The sequence below is a fragment of the Patiria miniata genome, unplaced genomic scaffold (genome assembly GCF_015706575.1).
Source record: "Patiria miniata isolate m_02_andy unplaced genomic scaffold, ASM1570657v1 HiC_scaffold_20, whole genome shotgun sequence".
In the NCBI taxonomy this organism is placed as follows: domain Eukaryota; kingdom Metazoa; phylum Echinodermata; class Asteroidea; order Valvatida; family Asterinidae; genus Patiria; species Patiria miniata.
The window spans coordinates 2399752-2411878 of NW_024037059.1; the positions used below are offsets into that span (position 1 = coordinate 2399752).

Here is a 12127-nt window from a genome sequence, read left to right on the forward strand (position 1 = left end):
TCTTTTGTTGGCTACCAGATTTCTAACATTATGTTTTTCAAACGAATCATTTCGTTGCCTAGTTCGAGGAAAGAAACTTCGGAATTCTCTCATTTCGTATTAAGTCGTATTGTATCGTAAATCATTTTAAGTTGTTTTTAAGTTTCGTTCGGTATCATTTTGTTACTTTTTTGTGGGAGAGAAAAGTAACACTTTTTTCAATTATAATTTTCTCACCATCGTATTGTATCGTGTCATATCGTACCCTCGCGTATTGTACCTTTGAGAAACAAATAACACTGATTTTCAAGTACTATTTCTTTCCCTACATTTTTTTTTGGGGGGGGGGGAGAACAATAACACTTTTTCAAACAATTACTTTTCTTACCACCACTATTGTATCGTATCGTATCATATCGTATCATGTCGTATCGTATCGTGTCGTATCGTGTCTTGTCGTATCGTGATGTACTGTATTATGTCGTATCGTATCGTATGCCGCTATCGTATCATCGCGTGTCATGTCATATTGCACCTTTGACAAAAAATAACACTGATTTTCAATTATTATTTCTTTCCCTACGTTTTTTGTGATTGAGAACAATAACAATTTTTCAAACAGTTATTTTTTTATACCACCGCTATTGTAGTGTATCGTATCGTGTCATATCGTATCGCGTCGTATCGTATCGTGTCGTATCATATCATGTCGTATCATATCGTATCGTATCATATCGTGTCGTATCGTATCGTATCGTATCATATTGTGTCGTTTCGTATCGTATCGTATCGTATCGTATCGTGTCGTATCGTATCGTATCGTATCGTGTCGTATCATATCGTATCGTATCGTGTCGTATCGTACCCTCGCGTATTGTACCTTTGAGAAATAAATAACACTGATTTTCAAGTATTATTTCTTTCCCTACTTTTTTTTTAGGGGTGAGAACAATAACACTTTTTCAAACACTTATTTTTTTATACCACCGCTATTGCAGCATATCGTAGCGTATCGTGTCGTATCGTGTCGTGTCGTATCGAATCGTATCGTGTCGTGTCGTATCGTATCGTATCGTATCGTATCATATCGTGTCGTATCGTATCGTATCGTATCGTGTCGTATCGTATCGTATCGTATCGTGTCGTATCATATCGTATCGTATCGTATCGTGTCGTATCGTACCCTAGCGTATTGTACCTTTGAGAAATAAATAACACTGATTTTCAAGTATTATTTCTTTCCCTACTATTTTTTTGGGGGTGAGAACAATAACACTTTTTCAAACAGTTATTTTTTTATACCACCGCTATTGTAGCATATCGTAGCGTATCGTGTCGTATCGTATCGTGTCGTATCATATCGTATCGTGTCGTATCGTACCCTCGCGTATTGTACCTTTGAGAAATAAATATTATTATATATTTTTTGTACCACCACTATTGTATCGTATCGTATCGTATCGTATCGTATCGCGTCGTATCGTTTCGTGTCGTATCATATCATGTCGTATCTTATCGTATCGTATCGTGTCGTATCGTATCGTATTGTATCGTATCGTATCATATCGTATCGTATTTTATCGTGTCTTACCCTCGCGTATTGTACCTTTAAGAAATAAATAACACTGATTTTCAAGTATTATTTCTTTCCCTACTTTTTTTTGGGGCGTGAGAACAATAACACTTTTTCAAACAGTTATTTTTTTATACCACCGCTATTGTAGCATATCGTAGCGTATCGTGTCGTATCGTATCGTGTCGTATCATATCGTATCGTGTCGTATCGTACCCTCGCGTATTGTACCTTTGAGAAATAAATAACACTGATTTTCAAGTATTATTTCTTTCCCTACTTTTTTTGGGGGGGTGAGAACAACAACACTTTTTCAAACAATTATTTTTTGTACCACCACTATTGTATCGTATCGTATCGTATCGTATCGTATCGCGTCGTATCGTATCGTGTTGTATCATATCGTGTCGTATCGTATCGTATCGTATCGTATCGTATCGTATCGTATCGTATCGCGTCGTATCGTATCGTGTTGTATCATATCGTGTCGTATCGTATCGTATCGTGTCGTATCGTATCGTATTGTATCGTATCGTATCGTGTCGTATCATATCGTATCGTATCGTGTCGTATCGTACCCTCGCGTATTGTACCTTTGAGAAATAAATAACACTGATTTTCAAGTATTATTTCTTTCCCTACTTTTTTTTTGGGGGGTGAGAACAATTACACTTTTTCAAACAGTTATTTTTTTATACCACCGCTATTGTAGCATATCGTAGCGTATCGTGTCGTATCGTATCGTGTCGTATCATATCATGTCGTATCGTATCGTATCGGATCGTATCGGGTTGTATCGTATCGTATCGTATCGTATCGTGTCGTATCGTATCGTATCGTGTCGTATCATATCGTATTGTATCGTATCGTATCGTGTCGTATCATATCGTATCGAATCGTGTCGTATCGTACCCTCGCGTATTGTACCTTTGAGAAATAAATAACACTGATTTTCAAGTATTATTTCTTTCCCTACTTTTTTTGGGGGGGTGAGAACAACAACACTTTTTCAAACAATTATTTTTTGTACCACCACTATTGTATCGTATCGTATCGTATCGTATCGTATCGCGTCGTATCGTATCGTGTTGTATCATATCGTGTCGTATCGTATCGTATCGTATCGTATCGTATCGTATCGTATCGTATCGCGTCGTATCGTATCGTGTTGTATCATATCGTGTCGTATCGTATCGTATCGTGTCGTATCGTATCGTATTGTATCGTATCGTATCGTGTCGTATCATATCGTATCGTATCGTGTCGTATCGTACCCTCGCGTATTGTACCTTTGAGAAATAAATAACACTGATTTTCAAGTATTATTTCTTTCCCTACTTTTTTTTTGGGGGGTGAGAACAATTACACTTTTTCAAACAGTTATTTTTTTATACCACCGCTATTGTAGCATATCGTAGCGTATCGTGTCATATCGTATCGTGTCGTATCATATCATGTCGTATCGTATCGTATCGGATCGTATCGGGTTGTATCGTATCGTATCGTATCGTATCGTGTCGTATCGTATCGTATCGTGTCGTATCATATCGTATTGTATCGTATCGTATCGTGTCGTATCATATCGTATCGAATCGTGTCGTATCGTACCCTCGCGTATTGTACCTTTGAGAAAAAATAACACTGATTTTCAAGTATTATTTCTTTCCCTACTTTTTTGGGGGGGTGAGAACAATAACACTTTTTCAAACAGTTATTTTTTTATACCACCACTATTGTAGCATATCGTAGCGTATCGTGTCGTATCGTGTTGTGTCGTATCGAATCGTATCGTATCGTATCGTATCGTATCGTATCGTATCGTATCGTATCGTATCATATCGTGTCGTATCGTATCGTATCGTATCGTATCGTGTCGTATCATATCGTATCGTATCGTGTCGTATCGTGCCCTCGCGTATTGTACCTTTGAGAAATAAATAACACTGATTTTCAAGTATTATTTCTTTCCCTATTTTTTTTTGGGGGGTGAGAACAATAACACTTTTTCAAACAATTATTTTTTGTACCACCACTATTGTATCGTATCGTATTGTATCGTATCGTATCGCGTCGTATCGTATCGTGTCGTATCATATCGTGTCGTATCGTGTCGTATCATATCGTATCGTGTCGTATCGTATCGTATCGTATCGTATCGTGTCGTATCGTATCGTATTGTATCGTATTGTATCGTGTCGTATCATATCGTATCGTATCGTGTCGTATCGTACCCTCGCGTATTGTACCTTTGAGAAATAAATAATACTGATTTTCAAGTATTATTTCTTTCCCTACTTTTTTTTGGGGGGTGAGAACAATAACACTTTTTCAAACAGTTATTTTTTTATACCACCGCTATTGTAGCATATCGTAGCGTATCGTGTCGTATCGTATCGTGTCGTATCGTATCGTGTCGTATCATATCGTATCGTATCGTGTCGTATCGTACCCTCGCGTATTGTACCTTTGAGAAATAAATAACACTGATTTTCAAGTATTATTTCTTTCCCTACTTTTTTTTGTTGGGGTGAGAACAATAACACTTTTTCAAACAATTATTTTTTGTACCACCACTATTGTATCGTATCGTATCGTATCGTATCGCATCGTATCGTATCGTGTCGTATCATATCGTGTCGTATCGTATCGTGTCGTATCGTATCGTATCGTATCGTGTCGTATCATATCGTATCGTATCGTGTCGTATCGTACCCTCGCGTATTGTACCTTTAAAAACTAAATAACACTGATTTTCAAGTATTATTTCTTTCCCTACTTTTTTTTGGGGGTGAGAACAATAACACTTTTTCAAACAGTTATTTTTTTATACCACCGCTATTGTAGCATATCGTATCGTATCGTGTCGTATCGTATCATGTCGTATCGTATCGTGTCGTATCATATCGTATCGTTTCGTGTCGTATCGTACCCTCGCGTATTGTACCTTTAAGAAATAAATAACACTGATTTTCAAGTATTATTTCTTTCCCTACTTTTTTTTTGGGGGTGAGAACAATAACACTTTTTCAAACAATTATTTTTTGTACCACCACTATTGTATCGTATCGTATCGTATCGTATCGCGTCGTATCGTATCGTGTCGTATCATATCATATCGTGTCGTGTCGAATCGTATCGTATCGTATCGTATCGTATCCTATCGTGTCGTATCGTATTGTATTGTGTCGTGTCGTATCATATCGTATCGTATCGTATCGTGTCGTATCGTACCCTCGCGTATTGTACCTTTGAGAAATAAATAACACTGATTTTCAAGTATTATTTCTTTCCCTACTTTTTTTTTAGGGGTGAGAACAACAACACTTTTTCAAACAGTTATTTTTTTATACCACCGCTATTGTAGCATATCGTAGCGTATCGTGTCGTATCGTATCGTATCGTGTCGTATCATATCGTATCGTATTGTATCTTGTCGTATCGTACCCTCGCATATTGTACCTTTGAGAAATAAATAACACTGATTTTCAAGTATTATTTCTTTCCCTACTTTTTTTGGGGGGTGAGAACAATAACACTTTTTCAAACAATTATTTTTTGTACCACCACTATTGTATCGTATCGTATCGTATCGTATCGCGTCGTATCGTATCGTGTCATATTGTACCTTGGAGAAATAAATAACACTGATTTCAAAAATTATTTCTAACTCTACAGTTGTGATTTTTTTCATTAGAGTATTGCAGATATGTACACAGTCAGAGACTAGAAACTTTAAAAATCACTAAAAGAAAGCACACCACACACAAGAAATAATCACACTGTACGCAAGAAATAATCACAACGTACACAAGAAATAATCACACCGTACACAAGAAATAATCACACGGTACACAAGAAATAAGCACACCGTTCACAAAAAATAATCACACCATACACAAGAAATAATCACGTGGTAAACTGAGAGCAATTCATAAACACAGTCATTACTGTTGGCAAAGTGATGATTGTTTTTTTCCTTCTTACTTTCAATCATCACTTTTTCAAACAGCAAACTGATTTTCTTCAGTTCACAAATTATAATTTAACTCTCTAATGGTTTTTATGTTGATTATCGGGCAGGATGGAATTCGTTTCTTTCTTTATATTTATAGAAACGAATTAGTACCAGTCAATGCCCGAATTGATGACTCAGAGTTTTTGAAAATTGTTTGCTTTGGAAGGTTATATATTTCGTTTAAAATGCCTATTAAGGACAGCGCCCCAGACGCTGTGACATCTCAGTTCTTCTTTGTCTTCCTCATCGAATAATGAGTCGCATAAGAAGTCGTTTTTTAATTATAAGGCTGATGGATCATATTCCAAGTAGTGCGACTAATGCTCGTTGCAGTTCATCTTCACTGAATTGTCTAACTTGAAATGTCATTGATGATTCAATAATAAGATTTATAAGGCATAAAGCCTTTGCATTCTGACAGTGTTCAAGGCGTCTGACCTTGTTCCAGACGCATGCCGCTGAAGTCCATTTTATCAGTTCTCCTTTGTATTCCTCATGGAATAAGTCATATAAGCAGTCCTTTTTCAACTTATGATAAACCTTATTATAAGGCTGTTGGATCATAGTCCAAGCAGTGTGACTGTTCATTGCAGTTCCTCTTCACTGAATTGTCCAACTTGAAATGTCATTGATGATTCAATAATAAGATATAGAAGGCATAAAGCCTTTTCATTCTGACAGTGTTCAAGGCGTCTGACCTTGTTCCAGACGCATGCCGCTGAAGTCCATTTTATGTGTTTTCAACTGGTTCTTTTCAGAACCACATAATTCACTTAGCTAAGAGACACCATTCACATGGTGCTACCACAAGACCCCATTATATGCAAATACCAAGTCTTTTCATTTCATCTCTTGAAATATCTTTTTATTTAGTAATTACTTGCCCAATTATCCGGTGGGGTTTTCTCTCCATAAAGAATCATGTCCGAAGTTTGTAGGAATTCCTGGCAAGCTCAGCAAGCACAGTCCACAGTTCCGAGTTCCGTAGGTTCTCCTCCCTGCGTTTTCCTCCTAGCAGCAACGGGGCCTCCATCAGAAGCCTCAACCAGAAGCCTCTTCATCTGACCACTCTCATCCAGATATGACAGGCTGCCATTTCTATTATGTCAAAAACAAAGAGAGAAGAAAACAGTTCAGAATCAGGATTGGCAACAGACGCACTTCAGTCTGCGAGAAGGAATCTGACAAGAAGAGAGAAAACTAGTCTTGATATGAAAATATTTTATACAATTCTTGGGTTCTTAGTTTGGGTTTTCTCTCCATGCATGCAGCAGTGTTCCAAACACTGTCGTATTTTAGTTTAAAGTGGATCCCTTCCACATAGAATCATCTTTTCCTTTGAATGAATTTTTATTCAAGCTAACTTAGGCTGTACCACCTATTTCAAGTATGGATAGGGGCCTACATGAACTAAAAATAATACATTTTGCTCACTGATCGCACTTGGAAATTTTCTCTTAGATCCACTCTGCCAACAGAGGACAGTGGTTTTTAATGTTTAACCAAAAAAAATAAAAAAGGTCCAGAACACCAGTTCATACACCAGTATACTGATTTTGAAGGAGTGTTGACAATGCTGCTGATGGCATTGTCACAAGTTAGTCAAATGTTACAGAAACTAATATTATGATTATGCACATTTTTTTATAATTGAGGGTTTATACTACAAGACAACTCCTAAAGTTAAGAGGCTCCCTTAAATTGTCAGTGAGATGAATTTTCCTTAAGAACACATTTTCTACAACTTTATGCTCTTCCTAAATACATGCATGTATATAACACAACTTGACATCCCTTTTTGGTGAATTTTATTGAAAAGTGCACTTCACTAAACATTGTTTGAAATTCCACGATTTTCTAAATACCCGAGGGCACTGTTGCTCTGATTTCATTTCAGGAAGACACTGTAAAGTTCAGGGGTTTTCTGTTCAAAGTGTGAACCAAAACATTTGCTCATTGAAACCATTTTGTGACAAAAAATGCTCATCTTGGCTAACTGCCATGTACTGACTCAACAAATATCTACCAAAGAAAAGAACATTTACAACAGTAAAATATCCACAATTCTGGCATTTTTTGGTGCTGAAATAGCTGTTGCATTGAGGTTTCTGCCTGAAATGACATCACACTTTTGCTAATGAATATGGAAATTACCATAAGCATCAAGCTAAATACCCTTGAAAATGGCAAAACTAAAAGAAAAAGGTTGTGCCCATTCCCCCCCCCCCAGATCTCAGCCATCGAATGCCACACAATTATGAAACTTGGTGAAATGCAGAGAACAACCTAATATAAACATACCCAAGAAATTTCCTGACTATAGGTAAATGGTTTTACAAGTATGGCTAATTAATTCTTAATATGTACATAGGCTATGGTATTAATTCTGCTTTGTGTATATATAAGTCGGAAGTCAAATTTAACCTAAAAAGTTATTGGCTGTGCAGCAACCTATTGTCAGAATTTCTTTTGTTTGTTATGCAGATACATAATCACTAAGTCACAAAAGATACGCAAGACTCTAGGATAAAAAGTCAGGAACTTTGGTCTGACCAGAGACCGAGTATTTTTTTTTGGGGGGGGGGGCCTTACTACCACTGACCAATCATTATAAAGCTTACATGAATGTAATGAGCAAAAGTTAAGACTCCAGACAACGATGACAAACTGTCAGTCGAGAAGTATATAACAGAAGGTTTGATTTAGCAAGTAGTTCCACATTGCCACTAGATTTTAGTGAGAATGTGTTGACATTAAAGGGGAAGGACAATATTTATGTAAGTTGAAAAACAAGTCTGGTACTAAATTGAAAAAAAGGTGAGTTCTTCTGTCAAAAAATGCATGATTCATTGATATTTGTCATTATGGTTTCAAGATATTTTTAAACGGAATGTACATCATTGGCTTTTGCTTTAATTTTCAGAAATGAACTATTTGAGGGGTTAGTATATTAGATCAAATTATAGTTGCACTAACATGTTTGAAGATGATTGTGTTCGGAAATGCTGAGAAAAACCAAGAAAAACAAAAATGTTCAAGTAGTCTGGTTCCCTGACTCCACTGAAAATTAAATGGATCAATTTATAGATGCCGGAAAATTGTACGGTAAGGGAACCAGTCTAGTTGGCCTGCCCCCCCCCCCCCCCATTCATGAACATGCAACCAATAGGAAACAAAATTTGGACTGAAGAAAAAATGGTAAATTTGGAGCAGCAGTTAAAAAATAGTTAGGTTTTTCCAACGGTGGTCGGCCGACCAACCGTTGGAAATGTATACAAAAATACCATTTACTTGAAAATGACTTCACACCAGGTGCCATAATTTTACAGGATGCTTTAGACTGTCATTTACCAACATCCTGTAAGGTATTTCGTAAAAACTTGGTAGTTTTATTTTTCGATGCTTGCAAATGTTGCAATTTCCCTTTAATGGTACGTTTTAAAATGGTCATGTGGCTGCATGATATTTACCACACTTGCAAAAGTAACAATGCAAATGAGTGCTATGTTCTGTTCTTTTCAGTATTTTCCACTAATTTCAAAATATTTTGTTGAGTTTCCCTGACTGTCCTGCCTTATGTCCTACCACAAATTATCCATATTTGAACTAAAGTTAATGCCATTTTTTGCACTTAGCACTGATTTTCTACTCTACATTTTGGTTAGTTATCTGAAATAACTAGCATAAAAATTACTGATTTTTATGCACTATAATTTCAAAGGCAACAGTCTGAAATCCTCCATACCACTGGAATGCTATACTCTCTTAATTACACACTAATTCAAAACATTGTGGATGTCTTTGATAACCAAATGATTATTTTCAGTGTTTGAACAGTCTGTCAATTATTTTTCCACCCAGGAAAAACATGCTTTGTCAGCCATAAACATCACCTGGCCATCCAGAGAGTGGCCACATTCCAAGGTCTTGGCACAACTTCAAAAACTTTTTGGGATCAGCTGAGCCTGTAGCCACGCCTACTATTTTGTTCACAGGTGCCAAAATGTAATACAATTTCATCACAGCACCAGATTGATCAATATGCAAATTAACTTGAAAAGGGCTCCAGAGATGTCTTTTGATACTCTACACAATGGGCTAGACTTAGTTTACAGTTTAGAATGAACAGAGTGGAATTTAATTTTAATGCCCTAGGTGAAGCTTATAGAAAATATAGGTCCATGACCTTTGACTGCAAACAAAAAATAAGGGGAATCTTTACACTAAAATGAAAATCTTATACAGTACATTAAGTAAAGCTGTTGTCTAAGTTTGTAAATGAAAGGGCAGGCAATGTACTTTTTGTAATGCTATCCTTGAGTCCCATTTTAAACTTACTTTCAATTTCCGTTTTTCCATTTTGAGGCTAGTTTTCGTGCCTTTTTGGTTGTTATGCTGATGCAAATTTCCATATTCAGTATAAGCAAAACTGTGAATGTCAAACCACAACGTTACGGCTCAGACACAAGTTGGATATTTAGTGAAAGGACATTACAGCAATAGCGCCCGCAATTGACCGGAAAAGCAAGATTTTCCCTAGTGATTAAAGAAGTGGTTTTTTTGGGGGGGGTTTTGCAGACATTTAACCAAAAGAGATGTCAAACAGTTTTCATACATGTAAGAGGAATAGAAAGTAGCAAAAAATGTGTTTCTTATAAAATTCATCGCATGAAAATAGCTTTCACTCACCTCAGATATCTGTATTCTTGCGTGAAGCTAGAGCATCCTCCAAGTCGAGGTTCAGTTCGAGTTCAACGCGTTCAGTAGGCCTACTACTTTGTTTCATGTTCAGTTCCATTCAAGTTCAGTTTAACGCAATCTGTGACGCTCGGTACTCCGGACTCCGCTCCGAGCTTGTGCCGACTCTCCAGGCCGGGCGGGATTCTCCGCCGTGCGAAGCCTGTGATGATGCGGTGGCTTGTACAATGCCTTGAAGAGAAGATGGTTTGAAATTGGTGCGCTGAGCTGGCTGAGAAGAGCAGCCAGTTCAGAAAAGACCAAATGGAGGATGCCAGGATGAATTTACAACTTTGTGTGCACATTAATTGAGATGATGCGAAAAAGTCGCGCTTGTTACGAGGAGCAAACTTTCTGAGGTCCTCTCCTGTTGAAATTCATCTGCGGAGTGAGATAAAAGTGAAAAGACGAGCTGTTTTTTTACGCGCACCAAAGGCAAATGGTCCAGAGTATATCACTCCGCTTATGCCATTTTTTATGATTTTTTTGTCTGTAAAGTGCATTTTTTAATAAAATATATGAAAAAGTGAAGCCATGAATGCGGTCGATAAGAAAATAAGAATAAGTGTAAAATTTATAATGAATAACATCATTTCATAAAACTTTAGGCCCTATTTTTTTCGAAATCAGAGTCAGACGATAGAAGGCCGATGACGTAATGCTAACGGGTAATTGCGATTGGTCAGAAGTGTGAAGAATGACCGCGCTTTGTTAATCTGGGCATTTTGATAGGTTAAGACGGACTAAAACAGGTGAGAAGTTTACTGCGTGGGCGGGAAGGGAAATTTGACTCGAAAGTTGTCCCAACCGGTTCCAACCGGTTCCATAGACTTGCCAAGTCACATAATTATCCAGAAAAAATGTGCAAAAGGTGATGGGATGAAGTAATGCAAATGGAAGGAAAGCTGCATACGAATTTTTTTCAATGTCAGAAATCCTAACAAATTAATCGAAGGTTTGTGAAAAAAAGCAGAGGTTAGATGGCGTAATTAGGGTCCAATTTTCAGGGCTGGGGGAGACAGATTGTGCATCAGTTCCAGGGACGTTACTTGCACCATACATGTACACTAACACAAAAGAATATTGTGGATTTAGACTAGAATTTAGGGGGCAGGGATTTTTTTCAATAATAAAAAATCTTAAAGAGGGGAACATCTTAAAATAAAAAAAGTAAAAATTAAGGCTGAAAATGTGGAATACTTAAAAAGTTACAGATTTCTTTGTATAACTGTTTATAGTTTCCCCAAGGAATTTGGACCCAGACATGTGTTCTCTTCAAACAGTAGTAACCACTAAGTGATTTTCAAGTGCCTTACCCCCCCCCCCCACCCCCATAATTGGATATATTGCTCCTAACCCAATTAATTAGGTGTTCAGTTGCTTGCAAAATGAAACACTTACATTTTGCTCTGAAATGTTCCTAGTTCCTGTCCAGATTGAATTTTTAAGAATACCTGAGATATATTTGTAAACAGTAGGGGGAACATGCAGTATATGTTCAAAATAAAATTACACACAAACATTTAAAACATAAATTCATTTTCACAGCAATACTCATATTTTATTTATTTACAATGTGTACATCAATATCACTGCTCTGTACATTTTCTGTTGAGACCACATGTACATACATACATCACAAAAATAAGTTTTACACAAAAAGTGCTTTCTGGGATTTTGAACTAAGTATATTTCTACAATGAACTCTGAGCTTTATTTTGTTATTACAATTCTACAATGACAGTTTTTTTGACAAAAAATTGTCAAAAAAATGTCGGTCCAACATTTGGACCAATGTTGATTTTATTTGTGATTAGAGATTC

At 36.8% G+C, this 12127-nt stretch overlaps 1 long non-coding RNA gene across 1 annotated transcript; it reads right to left on the minus strand.

Moving 5' to 3' along the window:
- Nucleotides 1-6402: 6402 nt before the first annotated feature.
- Nucleotides 6403-10679, minus strand: LOC119728974. The gene is made up of 2 exons (XR_005271170.1): nucleotides 10257-10679; nucleotides 6403-6665 (listed from the first exon to the last, which is right to left on the minus strand). It is a non-coding gene; the product is annotated as an uncharacterized LOC119728974 (long non-coding RNA).
- Nucleotides 10680-12127: the final 1448 nt, after the last annotated feature.